Below are 12,524 nucleotides of genomic sequence, written 5' to 3'. Positions count from 1 at the left end.
AAAAAACCCCAAAAAAACCAAACCAAAACCAAAAAACCCCCACCAAAACCCAAAAAAATCCAAACAAAACAAAAAATTAAATGCCATTTTAAATTATTGTTTGCAATCATCACAAGATTTCAACAGAGTTAAGCGTCTCTGCTTTACTGATACTACGGTGAGAAGTGGTTTTAAAATGTAAAACTGTCACTGCTTGTTAAACGAGTTATTTGCAATCCAAAATGTTATTCCACAAAAACTATTTACTGTCTTTATCATCACATTCCTTCACACCTGTTTCAGTTAAAAGCATTGTAAATAAAGGAAATAGATGTCCCTTTTTATTTGTGAGTTACTGCAACTTACTTCACAGAATAATGCTGTATTTGATGCAGATTTCAGGGCTGGAAGTCTTTGCATGGTGAAAACTTAAATTTGTCTACTTTCATATTCCAACTTCCTTACATTTTTCCTTTCACTTACACTGGTTTTCTACTTGGTAGAGCAGTGTTCTCTCTGAAATTGGAGGATGTTACTACTAAGTCAACCCCTACAACTGTACTGTGGGCAGACAAGTGGTGTTGGACCTTCTGTGAGCTGTCACAGTATTGGTGAATTGTTGTCAGAAAGCAGGAGTACATTTGCAGTTGATGATCGTGGAAATTTCCCTCCTCCCATTGCTTTGGTTTCATATATCTGATTCTGTAATTGTTTACTAGAAGAGATACTTTTATCACTGTCATTACTAACATTGTTTATTCCTTTAATGAATCATTTGAATGGCAAAACTAAGAGTTTTCTTTTTGCTCTTGTCTAGGTAAAAACCATCTAGTTAATATTTCTTCCACTTTTGTTTGGTTTGTTTCTGTTGCAGGAATGTGAAGAAAGGAAGCAGAAAAGCAGGCAAAAACTGTGTGGCCTTGAACAAATGTGTGCACAACTGACCCAGGAAAACAATACCTTGAAAAATTCATTATTAGATGCTTTCAAGGCACGCTCATCCCTGCTGGCAGCCTGTGCGCTGCTGTCAGGGGCCCTGTGCTCTCTCTAGGGCCGACTGTGCTCCACGTCTTGCCAAAGAGACATTCTCCAGGAACAGGTGAACCAGCACCAACTCTTGAACCACAAGATCGTCAGCCTCCTTTATGCTCTCCCTGCTGTCATGGAAAGAAACCAGGACGATGGCAGGCTGAGGCAGAGAAGAGCCAAGAACCTGGTTTATGCGTTCCGAAGAGCCGTGATCGCAGTTCTGGCTGCTGACAGGCTGAGGGCTCTGGCCCGATATTCTTGTACCTTTTTTGTCTGGACAGATGGATGCAGAGGAAGCTCTGGAATTCAAGTTTGTCTGGGAGAATCCAGAGGCAGGCATCCTTTGACACGTAAGTGCAATGTTCTTAAAATGTTATGTCAAATTACATGCTTAGGGAATAACAAAGAGCAATATTATTATTATTGCTAGGGCATAAAGACATATTTAATGACATTCTGACAAATATTATTTATGGATTTGTGTTTTTTGTGTTTCTTCATGAAAGTATTTCACTCTAAGAGCAAATGCCTACTCTTGTGTTAAGCATTGCAAGTACAATTGCAATTATGCACATGAACTCAACAGTATCTGATATCCTTGATATTTGTGTTACGGATTTCAGAACTAGGCGCTGCAGCATCTTCTCTGTGGTAAATATCTTGCAATGTTCCTAAATGATTAACTGTCACCTTTTTTTTTTTTTTGAAAAAGTATTTCCTCTTCTTTTTCTAATAAGTTTTAATACCTATTTCCTACTAAAATTCCTAGAATTTTCCACAAAAATTGCTTTCTGATTCAGGTAAAATATCAGGTGCCTGGGCTGGGATCCAACGTGGGCAGTTGACACCGGTGCTGTGTTTCTTTACTACAGGAGCAGGGCTGTCCCTGGCCTGCACAGCTCTAATGATAGTGAGGACTCCAGCTCCCCACCACGGCCAGTGGCTAAGCATAGCTGCAGAGGGACAGGATAAAACCCCCTTTGTGACCTCTGGTGGTGTGGGAAAAGGAAAGAAAGCTGCCATAATTATTCATACTCAAGGGGAATGTGTTTGTTGTTTTAGGCTTGGAAATTTTCCTCTAGGTTGAAGAGGATAATAATAAAGCCTCTTTGGTCACCATCTATTTCAGTGCCACCAGCACAGAGCTGTTAGTATTGTGATGGGCACTATTATGGAGACCAGGCTGCAGCCTGGGGTCATGGAGATCCTGCCAAACCTCCCATTTCTTACCCGACACTTTCTGCGATGGGCACACCTTTAATGCATTGACTTGAGTATCCAAATGAGCAGAGGGTGACCATAGGCACGGCAGTTCTTCTGATTTGACCATGAAAAGGTTTCCTTTTGTCACATAAAGAAGCTGAAACTTGCAGCTGAGAGACAGAGCTGCAGGTGGCTCCTGTGCACCCAAGCAGGCATTTTCACCTCAATATATTTGTGCATGCATCTTAATGTGTATGTATTGAATATGAGATTGCAAAAATGTTTGTTTCCTTACCTGAGGAATAGCTGGTGGATTTCCTTTCTTTCCTTCCAATTCCCACTGTTTTCAAGAACAAAGCAAAAACATTGATTAGTTTTGTTTTATGGCAGCTGTGCTTAAGGGACCAACAAGCACTGAAGAGATATTTTTCACGTACTAATCCTTGGGAAACAGTAGAGTTAGTATAGCAAAGTCCCTCTTCCAAAAAGCCTCTCAAGTTGGTGTGAATCCTCAGAGAAGCAAATGTGCTTTTGCTGATGTAGTTCCCACTGCCTAGGTCAGTCAATGAAATCAGCTGCCAAGGCCAGATCTGTGGGATGTTGGAAAAGCTGTGGCTGCATCGGAGTTTGGGGTTTTGGTTGGTAAAGGAAAGTCATCTCTGGGTCTCTGCCAGGGCAGAAACTGCCACTGCAGAGTGGAGCTTAATCGATGGGATCTGGGAGAGCAGTTACAGATGGGAAAGAAGCAGGTGGAGCCTCGTGTCTCCTTTTTCCCCAGGTTAAACTCATGATAGCCAGGGGAGAGAGACCACAGCTGCGGCAGCCCAACCGATTCTCGCCTTGCCTGCGTGACTTCCTGAGCTGCTGCCTGCAGACAGACCAGGAGCGGCGCTGGTCTGCCAAGGAGCTCCTGCAGGTAAAATGTGAAGGGGCTGCAGGTGAAACAGGCTCTGAGGGATGGGCTCCTCCTCCACTCAAGTCCAAGGCATCAGATGAGCCCCCTTCCTCCTCACCTCCACTCTTGCTGCTCTTCAAATGAAAATCGTGAGGAATCCCAGACTGGGCTGGGCTGGCAGGGCCCTGTAAAGGTCCTGTGGTGCAAGTGTCCTGCAATGAGCAGGGACATCTTTACAGAGATCAGGTTGCTCAGAGCCCTTTGCCACCGGAGCCGGAATGGTTGCAGGGATGGGGCAGCTACAAGCTCTTGGGGCAAGCTGTGCCAGGGTTGCACCATGCTCTGAGTAAGCAAGTTCTTCCTTAGGCCTACTCTGACTTGATCCCCATTTTGTTTAAAAATATTCACCCACATCCTATTGTAACTGGCCCTGTTAAAAAAGATGTCCCTCACTTTCTTCAGAGCCACTCTGAAGTCTTGGAAAGTGGCAATAAAGCCTCCCTGGGGCCTATTCTTCACAAAACTGAATAACTCCTCCTCTCTCCGCATTTCCAGAGAGGAGAGCTGCTCTGTCCTCTGACTGTTCCTGTCGCCCTCTTTTGTAATTTGGTGGAGTGTTCAGTTTTATCTAATGGCAAAAGAATGGAAGTAGAGCAATGCAGGGTACAGAGACATGAAATGGTGGTGGAGGAACCCAAGGAAGCCAGTCCCAGCTGAGCAGTCAGAGATTTGGCTGTGGGCAGGAGGGGCTGTGGGGGGCTCACTGTGAGCCTCTGAGGGGCCCTGCTTTGTGCCCCCCAGCCCACCCTTAGAGGTTTCTGGCACCCAAACAGGGACAGCTGGGAGGGACTTGTCCCAGCCCCATCTGCTGCCTGGCACGCTCAAGCAGATGGGAAATGCGCCAGGGTTACTGCCAGGTTGCGTGGCAGAGAGGGAACTGCAGGGCCCAGTGCCACTGGGCTGGCCCTGCTGGGAAGGAAGGTGCCATCCAGCACACGAGGGGCAGGGCATGGAAAGGTAGATACTGCTTTCTGTCCCTGTGGGAATCAGCACAGTGCCTGTCTTGCAAAGACAGGGACCTATGTGAGTCATTGGAGTTTCCTGAAAAGAAGAAACCCCAGGGACAGAAAGCACCATTTCTAGAGCACTGGCAGGAGAAAGATCCCAACAAGATGAAGAAACCAGAAAAAACAGATGAATGGCATTCTGGGCCTGGTTTGTCTGGGATGGCAAAGTCCTGCACATGACTGTTGGGTAGAAGATGATCCCATCGCTCCTCTTTCTGTGTCTTTCTAGGAACTAGAGGAATCCTGATTGAGTCTGTAAAGCACTGAGCTTGGAAAGTCATGGTTCACTGTTCTTTGTGGTTTGTTTTTTTTTTTTTCCCTGTGTACAGCATCCATTTGTAACTTCAGCCAAGCCAGTGTCCACCCTGGTACCACTCATCAACTCAGTAATGAAGAAGGAGACAAGAATGTAAAAATCAAGATGTTATCTTCCTAACTAACTTAGAGTAGGATTGTAGAGTAGGACTCTAGAGTAGGATTGTTGAGTAGTTTTGTAGTACAGGTTTATAGAGTAGTATTGTTATCAAATAAAGTTTCTGAAACAACAACTCATTTGGAAGATTCACCTCCTTCTGACCCCTTCAGAAAGTTCAGCATTTTCTTCTAAATTGCCAGTGGTTTTTTATTGGTGCTAAGACATGCTTATGGCCTCTTTGGTATGGTTTGCAAGTGGTGAAGGTTCTTCATTCATCCTCTCCAGACCACACTGCCTTTGAAATATGGCCCACTAGCCCATTTTGGCACATCTGTGACACTTCTAGGTGAGGCAGAAAGAGCAATGGCATTTGAAGGCAAAACCAAAGGAAGAATGGGGCAGCCCAAACATCATCCTGTGCAGATGCAGGCGTTCAGCTGTGACTGGAGAGCATTGGGGCTCCTGCCACTTGGATTTGGATCCCTAAATGCAATCTCTTTGGCTGGAGGAGAGCCTTGCTCAAGTGAGAAAGCAGAAAGATCAGAGAGGGTGCTCAGCAAGGTCTCCTGTGGTGCAGAGCTGTGAGCGCCTGTGAGGTGAGAGCGGGCCCGGCCTTGCCCGGGCTGGAGCCCCAGCAGAGCCCAGGCAGAGGCGGGAGCAGGCTGAGCCCCGGCAGAGGCAGGCTGGAAGGAGGCCCTTGGAGCTGCAAGAGGCAGCAGCCGGGCCCTGGGTGCCTGTTCCTGGGAGCAGGCGAATCCTGCGCTCTCAGAGCCCAGGTGGCAGCTGGCTGCTGCCGAGGGGAAGCGCAGCCGTGCTGGGCACAGCCCAGCCTGGAGGCATTGGCCGTCTGGAGTGTGCCCAGGAGCAGAGAAAGGCCAAGGGCAGCCGAGAGCCGCTGGGCTGGCTGAGGATTCCTCCTCTTCTGCCGGCTGCCCTGCAACTCCTGGCCAAGGTCAGCAGTGTGTGCAGCACCCTGGGCACCGGGGCAGGGAGCCGGGCTGCTCAGCAGGCTGGAGCACAGGGCAGCCTCCTTCAGGCCCGGCACTTCTGCCAGGGCAAGCGAGGCCAGCGTGAGGCAGGGACAGCTTGGCAGGGCACGTCTGCAGGAGCCAGCGCCTCACGCAGCTCTGGCAGGAAGCGCCTGCAATCCTGCAGTTCTGCACTCAGCCAGAGCAAAGGTGTGAGATGCAGAGTGTTTGGCAGAAATATTCAGGCCCACCAGGCCAGCCTGCTTTGTGTTCTCTGGCACACAGCGAGCGCTGTGCAATGCAGCTCTGAGCTGCTGGGAGAGAGGGAGTCAGGGATGTGCCTGAGGTGAGTCAAGGGCTTAGCTGAAAATGTAATTAGGATAATTGGAAAGTGCAGATGAGTCGAGGGGCAAGCTGGGAATAGAACTGGGATAGTAGGAGATTGCATATATTAGTTAAGATTTTAAAATGACGTAAGAATCTAAGTTAGTAATATAGCTAGCAGAAATCACGCACCTTAGGTAAAGAGTACCAAATATATTAGGAACGTAAAGCTAGCAGTGACAGGGATAGAGGAAGCAATTGTGAAGGAGCAGAGACCATAGAAATACCTTGACTTAAGAATAATTGAACAGTTAGGAGAGGCTTGGACCATGACCGGCAGATCAAAAGTTTTTGCCAACTGGCCATGGAGAAGAGTTCACCATGAGGAAGACGGCTTTCTTCCTCCCATACGACCACTCCCTCATTTCAAAATCCCACCTACCCTGTTAAGGGAGTACAATTGTGCAGCTGTAATAGATATTCAGCTGATAAAAATACGAAGCAGGCAGGTAATAATTATGTATTGTTCATCTTTAGAAACCTAATGTAAAACCTTTTCTGTAGAAATAGAGAGCAGGAGTCTGCAACTCTGTGCATGTGTCTTTGGAAACTTGTTCACATGTGTCCAGCGCTGCAATAAATACCCTTCTTTTCTACTATAATTAGCTGAAGAGTCATCTGTCCATGCTTCAAGGGTTATGCTGGAGTAATGAACTGATTTGGAAGGGAGCAGAAGAGTTTCAGCAGGCAATTTTTGGAAGAGATGGAAGCCTCTTGTGACTGAAGGAAAGCCATTTGGAATGGAGTAGTGATCCAAAGTCCATACAATAGTGCACCAAAGGATTAGACCCTTCTCTCTTCAAGACCTTCTAACTGATCATACCTAAGTTCTGCTTCTACTGAATATCAGCCAGAGCTCACACCTGTGTTGCAGGGCTGTTCTTCCTCTCACTACTAATGGCTTAGCTGTCTCTAGCTGACATATTGCTTACCCAAGGTTAATCTCTTCCATATCCCTTATAAAAGGACTTTATCTTAGATCCCCAAATTTTGCATGCATGCCTGCACGCAAAAAAACCCCTACAATACAAACTTTCATGGCATATAAGCAGATTCCATTTATCAAACCCGCAATAACTACATTAAAAAGTGGCTGTATGAGCCTTTCTTCAGAATTTTCTCAATCATGGCTCCTTAGTATCTTTTGGGAGATAACTATGCTGCCCCTAACAAGTCCAGATTACTTAGCAAGCGGTAATTAGTCATGCATCCAGCTTTCCAGCAGTTGCATAGCATTTTATCCAGATAACTGGTGCCTGGACATTGCAAACAGCTATAGTAGAGGTGGCCTTTGAGTCCTAGCAAAATAGAGGTATTGTACTTGAATATCTGTAGAGAGGCTTTGCCCCGGGAGGTCCTGGTTGCCCTTGATGGGCTGCAGCTGTGATGTGTTTAATTGGGCTGCAGCTGTGACTAATGAAGATAACTGGGATAAAGGGGGCGGGTTAGCCAGTCAGAGAGAGTCTTGAAGGAGCCCTGAACTGAGAAAGAACAATATGCAGAAGAAGGAGTCTGTGCTGTGAAGATCTGCAGCCATAAGAACGCACTGAGGAGGTATGGGACTCTAGAAATAGCACAACACCACCAGCTTGTGATTTATATCTGCCCACTTCTTTTCCATCTTCTGAAAAACTAAGAGCAAGTTGAGCCAAGAGCAATAGTATCCTTGTGAGTGCATCTGAACACATTTGACAGTGACACCTCATCCTATTGCCTATATTCTCCCACGGAAGATTCCTTGCTCTTTTTTCTCTGCCACCAATGGGGATCTGCAGTCCCTGCCCGGCACTGCTCCTTGTGGCTTGTCAAGGCAGAGGCGATGCTCTGGTGCACCTGGCGCAGGTGAGCCTCGGGCCCGGGCAGGGACCGATGCTCCGAGCTGCCGCGGATACGGCGGCGAAGGCGAGCGGTGCCGAGGCCTCGCTGGGAAGCCGAGCGGCGCCCGTGGCGCTGCCTCCCCGGGCAGGGCTGTGCTCTCATCGCCGCCGGGGCTGCCGAGCAGCGCTTTCCACGCGCCTGCGGCTCCGGAGCCAGCCCCGCAGCCGCGCTCTCCCGAACCGCACTGACCCGCGCCCATTCTCGGCCGGGCTGCAGGACTCCCCGAGCCGGCCATCTCCCCCCTCTTTCCAAGGCTCAGCCCGTTCCCGGCTTCTGCCCTCTCTCCAAACCCCTCGCCCGGGCTCTCCTCCCTGTGCCCCGGACTCTCGCCCTTCTGCCAGGGCTCTCTCCTCGCTCCCGGCATCTCCTTCTCTTGGGTTCTCCCCGCTCCCAGCCTGTCCCCCCTCTCCCTGGCTCACCCCTTCCCGGGGATCTCCCCGGCTCCCGCGCTCTCTCTCTGCTCCCGGGCGCTCCCCGCTCCCGGAGTCTCTCCTCTCCCGAGCTCTACCCCGTCTCCCTGGGTCCTCCCCTCTCTCCCGAGAGCTCCCCCTTCTCTCGGACTCTCCCGCCTCTCTCGGCATCTCCCCCTTCTCCGCGGTGGCTTCTCCCTCTTGCAGGATTCCTCCCCTCTCCCAGAGTTCTGCCGTCCTCCCAGCATCTCTCCGCTCTCCCGCTCACTCCTCCCTCTGCCAGGTCTCTCTCCCCTCTGCCGGGATGTCCGCCCGTTCCCGGAGCGCCCCATCCCCCGGCCCCTCGCCGCCTCGGCCGGGCCGCCCCGGGGCCGCGCTCGGAGCGCAGCGGGGCCGGGCCGGGGCCGCGTCAGCTCCGCCCCGCGGGAGGAGCCGCGACAGCGCCCGGCAGCGGCCCCGCGCAGGCGGAGCGGCCCCGGCCGCGCCCGGGGCTGTGCTTGGGGAGGGGCTGCGGCATGTGGGGGCTCCTCCGGCCTCGCTCCGGACACGAGGAGCTCCGACCTGTGCTCGCTTTGTACCTTCAAGGCTGCCGGATGCCTTGCACTGAAGCTGGAGTGCCCGGGCTATTCCGGTCGCTTCTGGTCCTCAGCTGAGTATTGCTGGCCGGGGGTCTCTGTACAAATCACGAACGGGATGGGACTGCTGAGGAACGTGCCTCGAGCTGTTTGTTTTCCAGGATCAGTCTCATTACATGGTTATGACTATGGGAAGATGCCAGCACCTCACATCCCTGGCAGCAGGCAATGGACTTAATAGTACAACTTACTTGAAAAGTCTTTTGACCAATCACACAAAGCAAAAGCATATTGACAGTAGTTCTATCCAACTACTATAAGCACACGTACCTTTTGTTAAAACACTGCTTGCTTCTTTCAAATACTATACCTGCTTGTAAGCCTTAAAACACAATGCACAGAGCTCCATTATTAAGCTTAGAACTTCCTCATATCTTGCTAGAGATACTTTTCTGTAGCTTAGGGAGTCATTCTAGCCAAGCGTTAATACACTGGTGCGTCAGTATTAATCAAGTTCGAATAAGCAGCCCAGCTCAGCTCCACGGAGCAGCCTCTGGACTGACTGACAGAAGCTCACAGGCAATGGGAGCTCTCCTCAGATGCAGACATTGTATTGGCTCAGAGTCTGGGGGCACAGAGATAGACCAATGAGATGTCTTGATCTGAGAGTTTTGAATGGGCTAAATGGGCTATGGGTGCCCGAGGCAATAAACGAAGCTGTTTGCTGATGACCAAAGGGAGTTCTGTTGTGTGTTACATCTCAGACATACGAACATCCCGGATTCTACAGTAACATACACAAACCATTGTTCTATTTGTCCTTACTTTTCTACTTCTTATATAACTTTTTTGCTGACAAATCTTATGCCTACTGCTTAGCTCTAACTGCAGTGTTTCTGTCTCTGAGGTCTGCCTTTTGCAGCTTTCCCAAAACCCTCTGATTTGAAGGATTTCCACAATTCCCCCTGTAGGTACAACTAAAAAGAAACCTTTGTAACCATGTCATTTATTAACTACCTTGTGTTTCATAACCTTATTATAATATACCTCCTTATTACTTGCTTAAAGCATCCTTTTTGCTCGCATTAAGCCTTGCTATATTCCAACACAGCAATTGTAATGCTGTGAAAGTCCAGTCAGTTCAAAGGGCATGAGTCGTGTCTGATAGCAATTACAAGTCATTGTCCAAAATGTCTCGCCTGTTCAAAGGTCTTAATTCAAAACCTTCCTCCATGTCTATGTTATAAAATTGACTCAAAACGAGCAATTTCCAATCAAAGAATTTATTAATTATTGAAGCAGTTATACTAAGTAAGCAAAGGCTCAGCGCTGGGCGACAGGGGAGTCTCAGCTCCACCTACTGCCGCACCAACTAGTTTCTGATTCAGTCCTTTTATCCTCTCCATCCTTCAGGAGTCCATGTTATCTTGGAGTTCTCTGCGCCTGTGCTGGTTGTTGCTAGAGGGTCATCCTTCTGTCTCCTGGTGGTCGGTGATAAAAGGCTGCGGAGTCTTCCTCAGCTGTGTCTTCTTCACCCTATGTCTTTATTTGGTGACTTCTCCGTGGAAAATTACCAAAATCTTATGATTAACGCAATATGTGCCCTATCAAGCTTAAGCAAGCAAATGTCCTGCCTTGCAAACTGTGTCCTATCAAGCTTAAGCAAGCAAATATCCTACCTTGCAGCCTGTTTATCTGCCCCTGCCCCTTCCCCAGCTTTTCCCTGGTCATTATCTCTGTGAGTTATCTGCTTGTACCATTTGTCAGCGGGAAAGGTTTCCCTGCTGGGTGTTAATCTGCCCCTGCCCTTTCCCCAGCCTTTCCCTGGTCGTTATTTCTGTTAGTTATCTGTTTGTACCATTTGCTGGGTGGGACTATGTGTGGGCTCCTGCAACTCCTTCCCTGGTATCCTTGTAACTCTTATCTCATGAAGTAGTACAGAAATAGTCAGCAGACAATTCTTGTAACACACTGGTCTCTTTTTCGTGATGAACAAAATGTAGTCCTTCATCTCAGTCTATACCTTCATCCGCCATCTGTGTGAGATTTTGAGAACTCTCTGTGAATCCATTTCCTACCTCTCTCTCTTGCGTGATAAAAACTTCTTTGATAGTTTTGTCGCACATTTTGTGGCACACACCAACATATGCAAGGTATTACTACTAGTATCACTGCCAAAACACCCAATACATAGAGACCTATTCTACAAAGTTCCCTTAGCCAAGGTGCAAAGCTCCATCCTTGAAACAAATCATCCAACCATGACCCACTATCTTCTATAATTTGAGCTGTCAAATCTTTCAGCTTTTGTATGCTTTTGTGGATGGATTCAGAGTGATCAGACAGGTTCATGCAACACAGTCCTTCAAATTCCTCACAACCATGCCCATGTGCCAGTAAAAGAAAATCAATTGCTGCTCTGTTCTGTAAGGTTGCATGTCTGACAACACTAACATCAGTCATCATGTCACTATTTGCAATGGAAGTAGCACTGTCTTCTTTCTTCAGCCAACACCCCAATTGGTATAATGGTTTCAATGCCTCACCTGAGGCAAGTTGATGTGGAAATAAAGTTGATGTAACTCATTTTTCAGGGCCCTAGGGTCTGAAATTGCTATTACAGTTTTCTTTATAATGATGGGCAAATCTTTTTTCTCTATGTATTCTCTTGATGGCTTTTTTAGCAATAGGTGCTATCACAGTGAGTTGTCTGATGCTACATGGGCCACCTTTAATTTTTGACGGAATGCCCTGCCAGGCTCTATCTCCACAAATGATCCAATATTGTGTTGCTAATTGGCGTGGGGACTCATCTAGGTCATCTACTCATCAGTAGTTTCACCCTTAGGAGGCACTGGGGTAGTACAATTGCACCACAAACTTGCGTATCTGTCCGCAGGATGATGGGGAGTAACATTTAACTGTGGATCTCCCTGGTACTGAAACTCAGCACAAAATTCCATTAGAAATGAACCAAGAATTCCAATTCTTGAGGTTAGAAGGTGCTTTAAGAAGATCAGGGGCCCAATGATGCCAGCTGGTTATGGGATTGGTCTCGTTGGCAGCCTCACACCAATATTTGTCATGGTTGGGTATTGGCCACTCCTTGGCTGGCACTGGCACACCGACCAAACAGGTTGAAAAGGGTTTATCAGGGATCAAGTTAGTCAAACATATGGTGTCTGAGCATGCTGACTTGGCTAAAGCAAGGCCAACATTCATTTTTAGTTGATCTACAGGCATATATGTATGCAAAAGCAAGCAAGCAAAACCAACAAGCACCGGTATATCATTTGATCAAACTCCACGTTCCTGATCAGCTGCTTTTTGGCAAAAGCTTCCCCATCTATCTCAGTTCTCAAACAAATCTTTTAGCACTTGTTCAGGGACTGGCCAACTATAGGGCACTAAACTGTCCCTCTAACCTTCAATTTTTACAAATTCTTTTGAACACAATGGACACCATGCTTTTGCTAAAAGAGCTCTATGGTACAAACCATTTTCACAGTCCAAAACTCAACAATCAAACTCAAGATTTGTAGCTTTCACAGGTTGAAGAGGGAACGTCTGGCATGAACCGTAGTTTCTCCGTGCGGCTCACGTCTGCGTGCTCATTTCCCTGCTGGTGGAATTGTCGGTGTGCTCTTGTGCATGAGACGGTTTCACGTCCTTTGCAGGGACCCACTTAGGTCCAGCACCTGTGCAAATACAAGCATACCCT

At 48.0% G+C, this 12,524-nt stretch overlaps 1 long non-coding RNA gene across 2 annotated transcripts in view; it reads left to right on the top strand.

The window, feature by feature from the left end:
• LOC143692146 (uncharacterized) overlaps nucleotides 1-12,524 on the top strand; it is a 39,829-nt gene that overhangs the window by 17,321 nt on the left and 9,984 nt on the right. Inside the window, exons 6-8 of one of the 2 annotated variants that reach the window (XR_013180007.1) lie at nucleotides 854-1,358; nucleotides 2,990-3,127; nucleotides 4,503-5,267. This is a non-coding gene — a long non-coding RNA (uncharacterized LOC143692146). Of the gene's footprint in view, nucleotides 1-853; nucleotides 1,359-2,989; nucleotides 3,128-4,502; nucleotides 5,268-12,524 lie in introns of those variants that run through there. The other variant, XR_013180008.1, reaches the window with a different exon arrangement.

Source organism: Agelaius phoeniceus, chromosome Z (assembly GCF_051311805.1).
Source record: "Agelaius phoeniceus isolate bAgePho1 chromosome Z, bAgePho1.hap1, whole genome shotgun sequence".
In the NCBI taxonomy this organism is placed as follows: domain Eukaryota; kingdom Metazoa; phylum Chordata; class Aves; order Passeriformes; family Icteridae; genus Agelaius; species Agelaius phoeniceus.
This window is presented reverse-complemented; position numbering and strand designations above follow the sequence as displayed.